General features: G+C 43.6%; 1 protein-coding gene across 2 annotated transcripts in view; it reads right to left on the bottom strand.

The window, feature by feature from the left end:
- Nucleotides 1–14,102, bottom strand: part of LOC124622155 (semaphorin-2A-like) — a 1,077,868-nt gene extending 1,063,766 nt beyond the window's left edge. The window contains exon 1 of one of the 2 annotated variants that reach the window (XM_047147795.1): nt 13,987–14,102. The gene's annotated coding sequence lies outside the window, so the exon portion shown is untranslated. The remainder of the gene's footprint in view (nt 1–13,986) is intronic. The other variant, XM_047147796.1, reaches the window with a different exon arrangement.
- Nucleotides 14,103–18,062: the final 3,960 nt, after the last annotated feature.

Below are 18,062 nucleotides of genomic sequence, written 5' to 3' on the forward strand. Positions count from 1 at the left end.
ATTCTTTAGGCCTAAGGGAACCCGACAACCGTGCAAACAAAACAATTCAATGGTATCTTTCCGGCATTGGGTCACAGAAATGTTGAACTCACCAGACAAAAAAAACACATCGATCAAAAAAAAAAAAAAAAAAAAATTGTCTCCCCTAGAGAAGTCATTACAAGCATGATGTAATACAGAGTAATTCCACCCCTGGACTTGATAAACGTCTGGATTCGGTTAGGAAAGAAAGGCGTTTCACGTTGCGACGGAATCTTCTCACGAAATTCCAATCACCAACTTCCTCCTCCGAATGCGAAAATATTTCGTTGACTCTGACCTACATTGGGAGGAATGATCACCACGATGAAATAACTGAAATCAGAGCTCGTACGGAAAGGTACAGTTGTTCATTCTTTCCGCGCGCTATACGAGATAGGAATAATAGAGAATTGTGAAGGTGGTTCAATGAGCCCTCTGCCAGGCACTTGAATGTGATTTTTTTAAATTCTTTATTAATCATTATAATTATACAAGTTAACCTATTACCTAAATACATTAGTAGGTCATAATTCCAACTATTAACAATTGACAATTCTGCAGCTGTAGTTTCTAACACTACAGGTTAATACTGCAATTCCTTCACCACTATGGGGACTAATCTACTTGTATTTATTATACATGTTGTTTGTGATGATTGAATTATATCTTCCTCTACAACTGTTAGACTAGGGTACTACTTTTGGCATGTTACTGTGATTACTCTACCTGCAGCGTTACACGTGTGCCAGTAGAAACAAACCTAATTTTGCTGGCCTTTCCCACCGAGCTAACCCCACTGAGAGTACCCCTGACACTGGGCTGGCAGAAGACCTTTTCGCTACAGCTCTATAGTAGTCTTTATTCGTATTTCTAATCCCACAACTAATCTATCTCTATCTCTACTATCGTGATCGATGCGTTGTCAAGTCCGCTGATGATGTACAACCCCCCCTATCTAATCCAAAAACATGGCGGATTCCACCCGTGAGGTGGCTGGCCAAGTCCATGTCCCGGCGGAACTGGGAAGGTGTACGGAGTTGAAGTCTGGTGTTTTTTATTCTTTTAATTGTTTCTTAAGTATTCTCTGAGGACTTTGCTTGAAATCGCATCTGATAGTTTGTTCAAGACATGAAATATTGCCTGAGCAAAAAAATGGCTCTGAGCACTATGGGACTTCTGAGATCATCAGTCCCCTAGGGCTCAGAACTGCTTAAACCTAGCTAACCTAAGGACATCACACACATCCATGCCCGAGGCAGGATTCGAACCTGCGACCGTAGCGGTCGCGCGTTCCAGACTGTAGCGCCTAGAACCGCTGTGCCACCTCGGCCGGCTTGCCTGAGCAGGTGGTGCGTGTCGCTGTTGGGTAATTGTTCTCCAAATTGTTGTGCAACATCGTCGAAGAGGGGGCACTCATACACCATATGGTCCGGAGTGCTCTGCACTGCTCCAGTCACACGATGGTGTAACCCGCTTCCCAAACCGACACAGTAATGTCGGGTAGGGTCCATGTCTAGTAAGGAAGTGCAGCAAAACTCTAGTTGGTTTGATGTGTGTGAGCTTTAAGCATTCCTCTATGTTTGGAAGCAGCTCGTGAGTTCTACGCCCTGTCTCATCATTATCCCAAAGATCCTGCCATAATTCAATCCCCCCTTCTTTTAATGCTTGATTTGTTTTTATTATTATTTATTTTTTGAATGTGATTTGCAGAGCATCCATATAGATGTAGATGGAAGCGAGTCGATAGGGTTGTGCAGGTACGTCGCGTACAGGTTAAGTGACTCGCTGTACAATTGATCGCGTAAATGCAAGAAACTGCGAGGATCCTGATGTCGGCATTTCCCCCGCCGTTTCAACATGTCCCACAGATTTTTATGCAGTTCGCGTGAGGTCATTTCGCAGGCCAACGAAATCTACTAGGGTGGTGGTCGAGTGTTCAGTCGCATATTCTTCCAGCCCAATGAAACTTCTGTTCTCGTCTTTACGTGTGTTTGTGGACAATGGCTTGAGAGATGACCGACTCCAAATGCTCATTTCATGCTGTTTCAATGCTCTCGCGTTAACAGGTGGAAATGGACCTTCATTCGCTGCATGCACCAATTCCTGTCGGATTTCGAAGCGATTTTGATTTACAAGTTTTGAAACGCGTCTCCAGTTCCCCTCAGCCAGGATGTTCTTCCCACTACAATTCTGACGTCTTGTTTCGTGACCAAGTGTGTTACACGACTGCTTGTAGACACGTTGTACAATCCAGTTCGATACACTTCCGTCACACAATGCACGACGAAACATGATTTCCCCTTCTTGCCACTCTGTCACGTGTTTACGGACTCTGCTTGAAACATAAATGCCCCACTGATCGCTACTGCATTATGCTCACGCAGAGGGGTGCGTTTTCTGTGGAGAGCGTGACTCCGTCTCTGCATCACCTGTAAAGGCTTAACGATTCAGCAGTGCGTACGCACTGGGGTTACTAACTTTTTGTTCGGTGAGCTTAGTAGTCACAATGAAGCGCTGAAGATGGTGCAAAACTAGTGCCTGCGGCCATGATATCCTCCACCAGTGTCGTGACAGCGAAGTTGTGTGTGATGGCGTGAAATAGGCGCAGTAGGACGCGTCCACGTGATAGAATGGCGGAGTCGCTGAACGGAGCAATCGTACTTGGGAGTGCCCATTATCACACAGATTTGTTGATGTATCAATGCAGAACGTTCGAAAACGGTGGTTGTAAAGATATTCTATCGGACGGCCTTGTAAATGACAGTCGGTTTCAGGAACGATGGGAAATCATGCTGGCAGTGAATCCAGGTCCGCCTCAACCAGTTTCATTGTCAAGGGGGCAGCATGGAATGGACAGTTTGAGTCTGGTACCTCAGAAAAGGCCATTGCTTGCAGCGACACATGAAGATGCATGTCTTCCATGTGCCACACAACACGTAAGTCCAGCAGTAGCTGAATGGAGAACTGTAATGATACACGGCGTCGAAACAGCCGGTGACCCAGTGATGTGTTTACGCCGCGGTAGAAGCATACTGGTCGTTTTAGAGCGCTGAGGATGGTGTAGAACCCGTACCAGGAGGTCATCTCACCCTTCAGCACAGAAGTAAATCATGGCCGTCGAGTTGTGTGTGTGTGTGTGTGTGTACCCGTCGCTCGCATCGAGGCAGTGCAGCAAGGTGGATTGAGGTGGAGACGTGACAAATGGTAGCATGCATCTGTCGTGTTTGGACGTACCGACATCACTTCATAAGTAAAGATGGGACATTTGCTGCAGTACCAATGCTGACCATACAACGCGGCTGCAAGAAATCGTTAGGCGCTCGCAGCCATATAAGGAGACTTCGGACCACAATTGCAAAACGTTACTAATCGACAGGGACCAGGCACGATTGTCATGCTTTGTCAACAATAGGTTCCCAACTGGGCAAGAGCTGCTGCTGTGAGCAAACGCAGTTCCGGCCAATTTCGCCGGCCGAAGTGGCCGTGCGGTTAAAGGCGCTGCAGTCTGGAACCGCAAGACCGCTACGGTCGCAGGTTCGAATCCTGCCTCGGGCATGGATGTTTGTGATGTCCTTAGGTTAGTTAGGTTTAACTAGTTCTAAGTTCTAGGGGACTAATGACCTCAGCAGTTGAGTCCCATAGTGCTCAGAGCCATTTGAACCTGCCAATTTCCGAGAGAACGCAGAAGGAATTGCAAGTAATGGACTCATAGAGTCGAGAACTATGCAAAATACCGTTTCTGACAGAGGCACGTAAAGCTGCACGGCTTTAAAGAGCCAAAACGCATATAAACTGGACGTTAACTGAATGAAGGCGCGTAATGTGGTCCGGAGAATCGCGATTTGGTCTCCTTTCAAATGTTGCAGGGCTTTGAATATACTGACGGTACAGTAAGGCGATCCATGCGACATGTGTGGACGGTGTAGATCAAACTAAAGGCGGTTCTCTCATGTTTTCTGGTTTTTTCGAACTATGGTTTCAGCTCATTCATTCAGATCACTGTGAACATGGACCAGGATGTAACGGGAGACTTTCGCGGCTAGTGTCATAGTCAGTAAAATTACCAATGTGAAAAACTTCTGGCGTTTCGCTCACTATTGCAAATGGCCTTCCTCAGGGTGTTTTTGCTACAAATTTTACCAATGCGATCACATACCCAGAATAATTTTATTTTCGATGAAACAAGATTTCAGCACTGTATGGAACGAACTCACTCTGCATGTCTTCAATATGAGTGTGCTGTGGATTCTCCAGTCTTCGAAGATGACAACAGTGTCCAGAGAGCTGGTTTGATAACATGTCCTATCGTGCCTCGACTCGCTGGCTAAATCGCCTGTCTGTACTTCCATACAAAATGTCTTGTACTATTTGTAACCCTGCAGTTTGGTGCCTGTACGGCTTCTTCGTCTGAATATGGCCTACAGGAAGAAACCTGTACACTCTCTTCCTCGCCGAACTGAGACTATTATCAAGACTCGAGGCGTGCGGTCAACTCGAAGTGCGGATGACTGTTTCTCAGATGCGGTAACTGTTACCGGCTTCTACCTCTTCTTAAGTTACCAATTGCAGGCCGGCCTTTGTCAGGAGAGAGAACTTTTGCCGAGTGTCCCGTAGACACAGTTCTGCTGCGATACGGATTCCAGGTGTAGGAGAGCGTGGGAGTGAAATGGCGCGGTAACTGGGGACGTACGACTCATACGGGGGAAACGTCTAAAATGCACGCAGATTCACCGCTTAATTCTGGTGGTATACGGACCAAATGCAATGTCACGTCCTTTCCTATTGAAATATTGCCAACAATTTCACCACTGCCGTACAGTCGTGGGCGGTGGGTGACCACAAACGACAAGGGCCGCGCAGTCGAGGAACTGATTTATAACAATCGCAGAGTGACTATCCGGGCATTGGTCAGCAGAGGCGCATCTCTGAAGACAGCGTTCATTCCATCTTCCAAGATTATCTGTAATACTGGCAACTCTACTCGGGCAAAGGCTCAAGGTTTATCGCTTCTCTGGATTTCCTTGAGCATTACTCCGTGAAAGGCAATGATTTCGTAAGCCACATTATTACAGACGATGCGGCATTGGCTCATTATTTCCCACTTGCAACAAAGAAAGTGTCTGAAGAACGCGGAAGAAATGCGAAGTTGCGCCATCAGCAGGGAAGGTCATCACCAATGTTCTCTTATACTCTGAAGAAGTTGTCCACGGAGAGTTTATGACAAAGGGGCACAACCATAATGACGAGTTGTACTGTGCAACACTGACATTGCTCCGCAACGCCATAAAGAACAAGACGCGTGGAAAATTACGCAAAGGCATCGCCGTCCTGCACGTCAGTGCAGCACCCCACACTGCAGATACAAACAAGCTTCACTTCAACGTTCTCGATGGCGGTTTTGGAAGCATCTGCCACACAGTTCAGATCTTGAACAATGTGATTTCCATCTCTCTGGCAAACTGAAAGAACATCTGGGGGAAAGAGATTTCCCAAGCTTAGGACGTTCACCCAGCCCATATCGAATTGCCCCCTGGCCACGGAGCTGACTTTTGTCGTCGAGGAACAGAACGATTGAAGTACGTTCAGACCGTTGTTTACAAAATCCTGTCTTGAAAAATAATGTCATGTGTCCGTACCACTTTGAAGTGTCAGTTCACATTTGATAAAAGTTATGTGATCTGCCAGAATAATGTGTAACAGTTCATGAAGCCCACTCGACTTCCTCTACGCCACTGTAGTTCGTTGTAAACCGTTACCTTACACACACTTTATATGATTTTTGTATGCAGGCCTCTCCTCAGATCCTGTTTTCATTCTGTTGGTAGGAAAAATTTAACTTTTCTGTCAGATGAAATCAACTAATGTTTCATTTCATTTATTTATTTTTTTGCCGTTGACACGGGGGTGGGAGTGGGGGGGGGGGGGGGGGGGGAGAGGGAGAGGAAAGACGCATGATTTCCCCTCAGTGTCTTGGTCGCTGTCTTGTTTTTATGGTGAAGTAGTTTAGCTACGTCCAATACACGGTGGGTAATCTAAGGTTCAAATGGTTCAAATGGCTCTGAGCACTATGGGACTTAACTGCTGAGGTCATCAGTCCCCTAGAACGTAGAACTACTTAAACCTAACTAACCTAAGGACATCACACACGTCCATGTCCGAGGCAGGATTCGAACCTGCGACCGTAGTGGTCGCGCGGTTCCAGACTGTAGCGCCTAGAACCGCTCGACCACCCCGGCCGACGGTAATCTAAGGACTACACCAAATGGTTTCTCTTTAAAAATTTCCGAACTATGTTAAAATATGTTCGTTCTCGCAGTTGCTTTTGTCAGTATTCAATAAATGCTACATATACCTTGCACGAAGCGGGCCAGAGACGGGAGGCACACTCCAAGTGTTGAAAAGTCACTGGCTTACTCTTTGACACACAAAAACAGATACCCAAACATGCATGAAACCCCTATACCCTGCCTGAGACCCACCGCTTCAGAAATAACTGTTGTAAGACAAATGGAAATCCTCTCTCAAATATTCCCAAATCGGACTCTATCTGTCTCACCACCAGCCCGTCCCCTAGTTGGCTTAAAGGTACTAGGCGCATTAATGGGTCGGATGTCGTGCGTTCCTCTCAGCACTTCGGGGACTGAAAAGATTAAAGTTGTGCGGCAGCTCGACTATCCTCTTCGCCAGGGGAATGAAGGACACAACAATGAAGTATCATAGTTAAACCCGCGCACAAAATTGAGGGCGCGCTGATTTCTTAGGTTGTAAGTGGCGGCAGCTAATTAGTAAGTCTGTCGTTGTCGATCGTCCATGTTATGTTTCCGAAATTCTCATCTGTTTTTGCGGTTTTGAACAATTCTTCACGTGGGTCATCCTGAAGAGAAGAGCAGCCACGTTTTCATTCAGCTACGCATTTATTAATTACTGAAATTTACTCCTTATGGCCCTTCAACAAGTTTGGCTGTACTGCTATTAGCGCTAAGCTTCCAAAACAAAGATTTTTGAGACAGCAGTGCATTCAACGAGAAGAGTAATTTAAAAATTCGCTATTAATAACGGCATTCTGCAGATCACATTGACACATTGTTGCGTTATATTTACCAACATATAAAAAAATTGATGTTAGGGTCATGTCTGTGCTAGCTCACGAATGCCATTGATTAGAAAAACTCTAAAGTAAAAAATAATATTATTTTATTCATGGCTATAATTTTCAGCAACTGTAGTATATATTTTTCAGAATAAAATTCAGTCATCAGTTAAAAACATATATCTATAGGCGTAATACAAATATATCTGCAACTGACGGCTGAATTCTATTCCGAAAAATAAAATGTAACAGTAATCCTACAGTAAGTAGTCGTTTGTTAACATTGGCAGAAAACTATAAAGTTAAAGTTTTAAACCAACGACGTTATTGGTGAATCAATTTCGATATTTGCGTAATGTATAATAGGATTTGCTTCTTACTTGCTGGAATACCAGTAAATTACTGATTGTGGTCCATTCGTCTTCATTCCACAGTATTGTATTACAGACGAATACCCTATTTTTCCGCAGAATCATTCTGGACAGACCACTCTTTGCTCGTAATCTTGTTACACTTGTGAATCGATATAAACATTTCATGGACGTTTATCTTTTATTTCTGTGTCATTAAACTGTATCGTACTTACAATATCACTGAAAATGCAAATTATGAATGTTCTGCAGTTTTTGTTCATCTTGTTAGCAAATTTTCTGTCTTGTTAGTTAAAAGTCTGACAACAGGAAAAGTAGACACTGTATCACATCAGCAGTTTGTGTATGCAAATATGAAACTCTTCCGTCAATCAACGGCAGAATCATTAGCTAACGTTATACGAATACGAATCTTTTCATGAAAATCAATGCCTAGGAATTACTCGCTGAAGTCAAATCAAGAATATAAGAATTTTTGACATGTTGCAGTCCTGTCAGCAACTGTGATAAATTATTATGTGAAAAATCCGCCTGAGTTGCAAAATGTTACTGGTCTTTACCCAGGTTTCAGCAAGAGTACTCTAGCCTTCTTCAGAAGCATAAAATGCTTCGTGCTGGTATCATTTTCTCTCCGACATTAAAACATTTCTTCCATTTAGAAAATGACTAACTTAACGTGAAGGGCATCCCCCACTCAGTCGAAAGCTTCTATCTCATTATAAAGTTCATTCCAGTATCTCAAGTCAATATCCTCCTCGTCATTTATCTAGCACGAATCCTCCAGTCAGTATGTTCCGTCGAGCGGAGACATATTCCTTTGGTTACCAAACAACACATACACCAGAAATCGGATGTGTGATTGTCTTGTTGAATATTAGCGTCCTCTATGTTTTTGTGGTCCAGTTTTGCTTGACAACTATTGCCACAGAACAGAACTCCGCTGCACGGCGGTCGCTTTCATTCTTTGTCCACAGTCCGAACTCATATATCGCGCCTGATGTACAGGACACCCCACAAACGTTTAGACTAACTTGGAGGGGCTGTACAGAGTGTCTTGAGAAACAAATCGAGGATGGATAGTCGTGTCTGAAAACGCCATCCAACAACTACAGACTGTCAGCGTTACAGACGCCGCCGCCTGCCACTTCGCCACCCTATCGGCATCAAACTTTGCTTTTTACGCTGACAGTAGGTGAACCGTCTCACAATGTCGTTTGTTATTCCGTTACGGACACGGGCTCCTATCCTCGATTTGTTCCTCAAGACACTCTCTACAGTCCCTCAAAGTTGGTCACAACCTTTCTGGGACATCCTGTTTATATCATATATGGGGTAGTTTGGACCAAAACAAGAAAAGTATGTCCAGTAAACATTGGCTCTAAAATGGATGCCTTAAAAGTTGTTCATCTTCGCTACTGTGAAACACATCTCTTCTACTGCAAGCTCTTTGCTATTACTTGCGACCTACAGAATGAAGCTAGAAAATAAATACACAATTGAGAATTCATTATTCTGTGACTGTGAAACAGCAGAGCCTCTAATGTAATCTCCTGCTATCATATACTACCTGCACTTACCAGCCATGGCTATAGGAGGTGATTAGTATTGCGTCAGTTCAAAGTAAGGCATGGTTCCGTGAGATGTCTTAAAGAACCACGCAGTCTTTGAAAAACTCCAGTGTGCTCACGGATGCGCTGGCAGGCACTGAAGACGCATTGCTGCAGTGTTTTTACATCATTTATGGCGCTTAGGGTACATCATCAAAGATTTCAAGTATCCCGAAAATAAAAAATCTAAGAGTTTAAGACAGGGGGAAAGAGGTGGGCAATGTACCGAGCCTACCCGACCAATCCATTACCCATTAATTTTTTCAGTAACGTGTTCTCGGACACTTCGGGGAAAGTGGGCTGGTACTCCATCAAGTGTGAATCATCTCAAGCCTTTATTAGATTGTTATCTCCTCTACATAGTGTACCCATAGACAGCAACAAAGGAATGTGTCCTCATTTGTTTACTGAATTCTGTAAATTGTACGTAATAGCAAACACCCTGTAATAGAAGAGATATATTTCACAGTAGCGAAGATAAAAACGTGTTCATGGATTTTAAGGCAAGCATTTTAGAGCCCATGTTTATGAAATTTTTCTTCTTGTTTTGGTCCATACTGCCCTCTCTCAGAATATGGATTGCTTTATACAGCTCCATCTCCTTCACTGTGGCTTGTAGTCACTATTTTATATATAACAGTGCCAGTGACCAGAGGCCACATGTTTGCTGGAAGCTCCTACCATTTGTCCAATGTCATCTATCGACAATCAGTTAAGTTGTCTTATTAGTCTCATTCCATAGAAAAGATTCCGAAGACGACCTAAGGGAAGCCCTAAGCGTTCTACGAATGTGTTAATAACGGCCTGCTTTCTCCACGTCTTATTTGTGTGGTGGGCGTTACAGTAACCCATTGTTACCGAAACGATACACACTGATTAAAAACACTAACTTGCGGCATTACAGTATGAGATAACAACAAACCGGCTGTAGGTACACTGTCAGAATCTCGCACTTTCTTGTCAAAGTCTTAGTAAAGATCACTGGCAGTTAACTTCCTAGAACGAGATTTTCACTCTGCAGCGGAGTGTACGCTGATATGAAACTTTCCTGGCAGATTAAAACTGTGTGCCAGACCGAGACTCGAACTCGGGACCTTTGCCTTTCGCGGGCAAGTGCTCTACCATCTGAGCTACCGAAGCACGACTGACGCCCCGTCCTCACAGCCAGCGCACTTGCCCGCGAAAGGCAAAGGTCCCGAGTTCGAGTCTCGGTCTGGCACACAGTTTTAATCTGCCAGGAAAGTTTCATATCAGCGCACACTCCGCTGCAGAGTGAAAATCTCATTCTGGAAACATCTCCCAGGCTGTGGCAAGCCATGTCTCCGCAATATCCTTTCTTTCAAGAGTGCTATTCATGCATGGTCCGCAGGAGAACTTCTGTAAAGTTTGGAAAGTAGGAGGCAAGGTACTGACGGAAGTAAAGCTGTGAGGACGGGGCGTGAGTAGTGCTTGGGTAGCTCAGATGGTAGAGCACATTCCCACGAGAGGCAAAGGTCCCAAGTTCGAGTGTCGGTCCGGCACACAGTTTTAATCTGCCAGGAAAGTTTCAGTTAAGTTCCTATTACCGCTGGATCATCTCGCGGAGTAAAATAGGTAAGCGACCATTGTACGGGTGTCAGCAATGTGAAGCTTCATGTTTTTGTCGTTATGAACGACGACGGAGCGAAAGGATGGTGTGGTTGGGGCCAGATGTCCGTAAAATTTCTGGAATCACGCTCCATGAAATACTGATTGACAAAGGGAATAGACCTAAAAGGAACTAATGTAGTTTTTCATTGTAAGAGCAGGAAAATTTCATTTCACCTTTGTACGAGACTTACTTCTTGTCATCAAGTATTAACGCCTTAAGTTTGGGTATATGGTAAATCCTATTCTGCCGTTTATCGTCTTCCGACGTTGTCGGTACTGGCAGTCTAATGGTAAAACACGTGTCTGAAAACCGAAAGGCCACAATATTGAAACTCAACCCTTCAACGGAGTTTTTAGTCTCTCATTAATATAGCCTTCGCCTCTCAGCGATGTGAGAAGTCAGCAAGAACGATACGTGTTTATGATTCCACGTTCAACTTTAGCTTACATTTTCCCGGTTGGATAATTGTGGTAGATAAAGTACATGCAGGGGACCGGAGTCGAATTAAAAGACATGCTCTCGGCCTTTGAGAACACAAATTTACAATATTTCCACGTTCTCTCCCATTCATGACCAAATTACATAAAACTTCATACCTTATCGTATTCTCCCCCATGCAGCTGCCGCACATTACATTTTTGAGTAAAGTAAAACCTGACGTAGTGGGCCAGAAACCAGGGCAGCAGTTACCGGCGTTTCGTTGCGCTCCAGAGGAAAGAACGCTGAAAGGTATTTCTCTCAGTTACAGAACTGACGGCTCCGAACACACAATACAATCGTATCTCACCGGTATGAAAGCGCAGAATACATTTCGCATCGGCTCCGCCATTGAAATGAGTTGCGCCCGGAGTTGTGGCGTATCACAAAGCTACAGCGGTCCATTACTACAATTGGCCGCGTTTCAAACTCCGAGGCAACGGTGAGTTGCCGTAGCGATAACATCGTTCCTGGATGAACTCATTTCCTAACTGAAGCTGCTACATTCGAGGGACAGAAAGGAGGAGAGAGAGAAGAGGACAGAAAACAAATCAATGATGGGATTTCTCTGAGGACTACGTATTTGACGCATTTGTATACTTTCAAATTGTACGTAAACAAAAATACAGAAAAAGCTTCCTAAGCCAGGTAAGCCGTAGGTACCCATTAGGTACCCTATGTGAGCAAGAGGTATGTGTGTCTGTGACTGTGTGTGTATGTTTTTCTGCGTGTGAGTAGGCAGAAAGGTGGGGGAGAGCGAGAGAGAGATAGATAGATAGAGAGAGAGAGAGAGAGAGAGAGAGAGAGAGAGATGGGGGTGGGGAGGGAGGGGAGGGGTAGCAACAGGAGGGAGTGGATAATAACGGCAGAACATGGAGCAGATGAGGGCTATATGTCAACACATTTTTCAGTGGCTTCCAACGTTTATTCTCCCGATAAGCAAACTAATGTTTTGTACACACACTGATTAAATACACGCACGCAGATTATGTACCATATTCACTGCGCTTCCAAATCCTTCATGTGATGCTGTAACTGAATGCCGAGAACAGATAGAACTCATCACATACGCGAACTTTAACGCGTGTAAGCCCTAAATTCGGGCTACTATCTGCTATTGTTCTTTCGCTGATGTTTCCAAGCACTATTCTCTCTATGTACACCACATACGTACTGCCCGAGGTATGCGTCATCACCCACTCTAATATTTTTTTGGGCGATATTTGTTATTGAGTGCTTCACTTACCGCAACACACATAGAAACAGATTCTTTTACATTCAAGACGTCAGTGGTTATACGACAGTGGAGTTCATGGTCATTCTTTTTCTTTGTTTACAGGAATCACTTACTGCGGCGCCACGCCATTACTAGCCTCGCATACTAAGTACAGGCAAGCAAGACTGTCTTTAAAGGCAATGGGAATTTCTACGCAGCACTCAAGTTCTTGCTGTACTTACTTTAGTATGAGATTAAACAGCTATGCGAGAAACGAGATAATGTATTTTACGAGATCGGAAAATGTAAACCATGACTGTCGGAATCGAAAACAGCAATAACAGCAAGCAAAATGCCTTTTACTTGACCGGCGTAAACCTGTTGCGACTTCGATATTTTCGCAGCAGCCCGTTGCTTGGTTGCGGCTCACCGGCTAAAGCAGCTCGAATTGAATCATACTTTGTTGTTGAAATTACACATACAATATTTTTACGTTTTGCTGTATAATTGGTAGCAATCGACGAAAGTAGATATCCGTGCGTCATCAGTTAGTTTTGCGTGGTTTTCTGGCAAAAATGGAGACATTTACGAAGTAAGTGTGCTTTTTAGAAAGATGCCAGATAATTAACTTTACGATCAGTATTGATAAGAAAACAACAATAATAAGTTTTAATTGGTCAGCGGCTATTTCGAATATGTTCTTTACCTCCGTCATTACTGGAGCGTAACAAAATATTTTCTAGTTAGTCTGCTGAAGCCTTGCAACAAGTACAGTCACATATACGAACAAGAATGCACGCTATCTGATGTCTAGCTGCGACGTCCGAAACGTCTAACGATATAGACATATGTCAGTTATAACTGGTTTCATTTCTTATTAATTATACATTTGTTGGTGTTCCTTTATAGGACAGAATTCGTACTGGCGCCGCGGATGCTGTACGAGAAACAAGTGAGCGTCTGTGAGTCTAGTCTACATTGTTTCGAACATGAAAGTAGACCCTAATATTGAGAACATGAGACGCCTCCCTTGGAAGCCCTTTACATCCATTTTTTGTGAGTTTAACCCGACTGCGTACCTCACGGCGGAGCGCAGCATCATCCCAGCTAGCCGCGAAAGTAACAAAGCAGCTCGCCGAACCGGTAAGGCTATGAAACAGTTGCTTGTTCATCACAACTACCTACACGTCAAATCTTTTGGATTTAGAACAGAACTGCATAACAATGCAATAAATTTTGACCTCTCAATTCCCCCTCTCCCCTTTTTTTAGTACGATGCACACTGTAAGTTTTCAGTAGCTGTCTGGTTTTTGTGTTTTTTAGGTGCCACAATAAAATAGCTACAACGTATATCTTTGTTTACTGCTCTGGGAACAACACTTTCACAGCCAATAAACACAACTTTAGTGATGGCAAGCAACAAGGAGCAACTTTTAAGCAAAATGGAGGAATAGAACGAGTCAGGTGGTGCGTTCATCTATTGTTTGTTGACTTGTACAGAGCTGTATTTCCCTTAACGCACTGTCACAGTGCTGACTATCGGGTTCGAGGCCTCGCAGGTATTTTGGATTTACCTGGCTGGCTGCCGCTGCGTAGCGAAGCGACGCGATCTCCAACGCCGCCGGAGAGAAACGGACACGTCGCCGACGACACCCACGCTCCGCCAGTTCCGCTCCGCCAGAGGGTCGGCAGACGACTGACGAGGGGACCGGCCGCCGCCACAGGCGTGCCAACCGCTCGCCCGCCCGAGCGCCGCGAGGTTGGCAGTACATCCGGCGGGATGCCAGACTGCGGAGACGCCGCTCGCAGCCCGACGCGCTCTCGTTTGCCTCGCGGCAGTCGGAGGAAACTGGTACAAGCATGGAATGTAGTAAAAAGAAATCAGGCAATGCTGACGCTGAGGGCAGTAGACTAGCAAGACAGACGCTAAACGTAGACGGGGTTTGCCATTTAGGCAATAAAAATAACGAGAAAAGCTTTCCTGAAAAAAGCGACATCTAGAAGAAATAAAAACTTTGAGGTTCGCCGATGACACTGTAATTCAGTCAGAGACAGCAAAGGACTTGGAAGAGCAGCTGAACGGAATGGATGGTGTCTTGAAGGGAGGATATAAGATGAATAAAAGCAAAACGAGGATAATGGAAAGCAGTCGAATTAAGTCGGGTGATGCTGATGGAATTAGATTAGGAAATGAGACACTTAAAGTAGTAAAGGAGTTTTGCTATTTGGGGAGCAAAACAACTGATGATGGTCGAAGTAGAGAGGATATAAAATGTAGACTGGCAATGGGAAGGAAAGCGTTTCTGAAAAAGAGAAATTTGTTAACATCGAGTATTGGTTTAAGTGTTAGGAAGTCGTTTCTGAAAGTATTTATATGGAGTGTAGCCATGTATGGAAGTGAAACATGGACGATAAAGAGTTTAGACAAGAAGAGAATAGAAGCTTTCGAAATGTGGTGCTACAGAAGAATGCTGAAGATTAGATGGGTAGATCACGTAACTAATGAGGAGGTGTTGAATAGGATTGGGGAGAAGAGAAGTTTGTGACTCAACTTGACTAGAAGAAGAGATCGGTTGGTAGGACATGTTCTGAGGCATCAAGGGATCACCAATTTAGTATTGGAGGCCAGCTTGGAGGGTAGAAATCGTAGAGGGAGAGCAAGAGATGAATACACTAAGCAGATTCAGAAGGATGTAGGTTGCAGTAGGTACTGGGAGATGAAGAAGCTTGCACAGGATAGAGTAACATGGAGAGCTGCATCAAACCAGTCTCAGGACTGAAGACCACAACAACAACATGTTAGCGCCAAGAAACAATGCTTTCTCTGCTCGATAACAATGGGGATACAATCGAAGACAGTGCTGCAAAAGCAGATTTACTAGACACAGCCTTCCGAAATGCCTTCACAAAAGAAGACGAAGTAAATATTCCAGAACTCGAATCGAGAACAACTGCCAACATGAGTAACGTAGAAGTAAATATCCTCGGAGTAGTGAAGCAACTCAAATCACTTAATAACAGCAAGTCTTCTGGTCCAAACTGTATACCAATTAGGTTCCTTTCGGAGTATGCTGATGCATTAGCTCCATACTTAACAATCATATACAACCGTTCGCTCGACGAAAGAGCCGGTCCCAAAGACAGTAAAGTGGCACAGGTCACACCAATATTCAAGAAAGGTAGTAGGAGTAATCCACTAAACTACAGGCCCATAGCTTTAACGTCGATAGGCAGCAGGATTTTAGAACATATATTGTGTTCGAACATTGTGAATTACCTCAAAGGAAACGGTCTATTGACACACAGTCAACATGGCTTTAGAAACCATCGTTCCTGTGAGACACAGCTAGCTCTTTATTCACATGAAGTGCTGAGTGCTACTGACAAGGGATTTCAGATCGATTCCGTATTCTTGGATTTCCGGAAGGCTTTTGACACTGTACCACACAAGCGGCTCGTAGAAAAACTGCGTGCTTATGGAATATCGTCTCAGTTATGTGGCTGGATTTGCGATTTCCTTTCAGAGAGGTCACAGTTCGTAGTACTTGACGGAAAGTCATCGAGTAAAACAGAAGTGATTTCAGGCGTTCCCCAAGGTAGTGTTATAGGTCCTTTGCTGTTCCTTATCTATATAAACGGTTTGGGAGATAATCTGAGCAGCCGTCTTCGGTTATTTGCAGATGACGCTGTCTTTTATCGACTAATAAAGTCATCAGAAGGTCAAAACAAACTGCAAAACGATTTAGAAAAAAATATCTAAATGGTGCTAAAAGTGGCAGTTGACCCTAAATAACGTAAAGTGTGAGGTCATCGAGATGAGTGTTAAAGGAACTCGTTAAACTTCGGTTACATGATAAATCAGTCTAATCTAAAAGCCGTAAATTCAACTAAATACCTAGGTATTACAATTACGAACAACTTAAATTGGAAAGAACACATAGAAAATGTTGTGGGGAAGGCTAACAAAAGGGTGCGTTTTATTGGCAGGACACTTAGAAAATGTACAAAGGAGACTGCCTGCACTACGCTTGTCCGTCCTCTTTTAGAATACTGCTGTGCGGTGTGGGATCCTTACCAGCTAGGACTGACAGACTACATCGAAAAAGTTCAAAGAAAGGCAGCACGTTTGGTATTATCGTGAAATATGGGAGACAGTGTCACAGAAATGATACAGTATTTGGGCTGGAGGTCATTAAAAGAAAGGCGTTTTTCGTTGCGACGGAATCTTCTCACGAAATTCCAATCACCAACTATTTCCTCCGAATGCGAAAATATTTTATTGACACCGACCTACATAGGGCGGAACGATCACTACGATAAAATAAGGGAAATCAGAGCTCGTACGGAAAGATATAGGTGTTCATTCTTTCCGTGCGCTATACGAGATTGGAATAATAGAGAATTATGAAGGTGGTTCTATGAACCCTCTACCATGCACTTAAATGTGATTTACAGAGTATCAATGTAGATGTAGATGTAGACATATGAGAGAAATCAGGCAGTTTGGTTAGTTTAACTCTTTTACATACTTAGCGACGATGTCATGAGTTATGAGTTATGATCATTCTGTGACACAACAGTTACTGTTTCTGTTATACACAACAATTACTTTAAGCTGTATAATCAGACACTTACTGTCTTACTCCTAGTCGAACATAACAGTGGCGACAGCCTGTCTCGTTTTTGTTAAGCACTGCGAAGTCAGCGTGCCATGTGACCAGCAAGTGACACCTCCGAGTGCGATACCGAACGATGCAAATGCTACCGTTTATACTGATTTGTAACATAGACCTTACGTGGGGACCGTATGTAGTGTCACCAAAACTGAAAATAACTAAAATATGACACCATAGCTTTCATTTTTTCAGTTTTCTAAGCGCCCTGTAAGGAATGAAACAGGACAGTTTAATTACGATTCTGTTGTAACACACAGGTGTTTACTGAAGAACGTCGGTTTTCTTTAATAACAAAAAATTTCCAACAAACACTAGAAGACCTGACCTTTTTCAGAAAGTCTTCATGCATCTACCGAGCAAAGCGAAATTTTCTTCGCTACATTTTCGTGCAAATCAGTGAATGTGGAACGTAAGAAACTTTAATGGAATGCTCTACCTACATTACTTACCGTACGAATTAAGCCGCTCACACTGACAGGTGTCTACTGGGATTATTTGTATGTGGCAACCGAATATGATTTTATAAACGATGTATGTCTTTGATAGGCTTTGTATCTCTGACTGCGAAAGATCGCAGAACCAGAGATACTGCTTCTGGTCTGCGATTATTATAGAGTTGGAGTAAGAGAGCGCTGGACGCTCTGTTGTAGGTAGCTGTCTGTGAGAGAAAGACGACGGAGTAGGCAGCTTTTGTGGTGTGCTGTGTGAAGCCACCAAGAGTTAGATTAATTTAGGTATGTCCATATTGTTGAATTTAGAAGCAGAAGTCTTCATGCAAGCAAAGTAAAGATGTTCAATAACCATGATTTTTGTTTTTGCCAGTGCGTTAGTATAGATGAGTTGGCTGATAATTTGTGATTGTTGCGTAACCCCAGAGTGTACGTAAACCGTTTTGATAAAAAGGCTAGTTAGATATTTCACTTTCTAGTGTTTCTAAGATTTGTTAACACAGCTATATTTAATTTGATGATTTG

Source organism: Schistocerca americana, chromosome 7 (genome assembly GCF_021461395.2).
Source record: "Schistocerca americana isolate TAMUIC-IGC-003095 chromosome 7, iqSchAmer2.1, whole genome shotgun sequence".
Taxonomy (NCBI): Eukaryota; Metazoa; Arthropoda; class Insecta; order Orthoptera; family Acrididae; genus Schistocerca; species Schistocerca americana.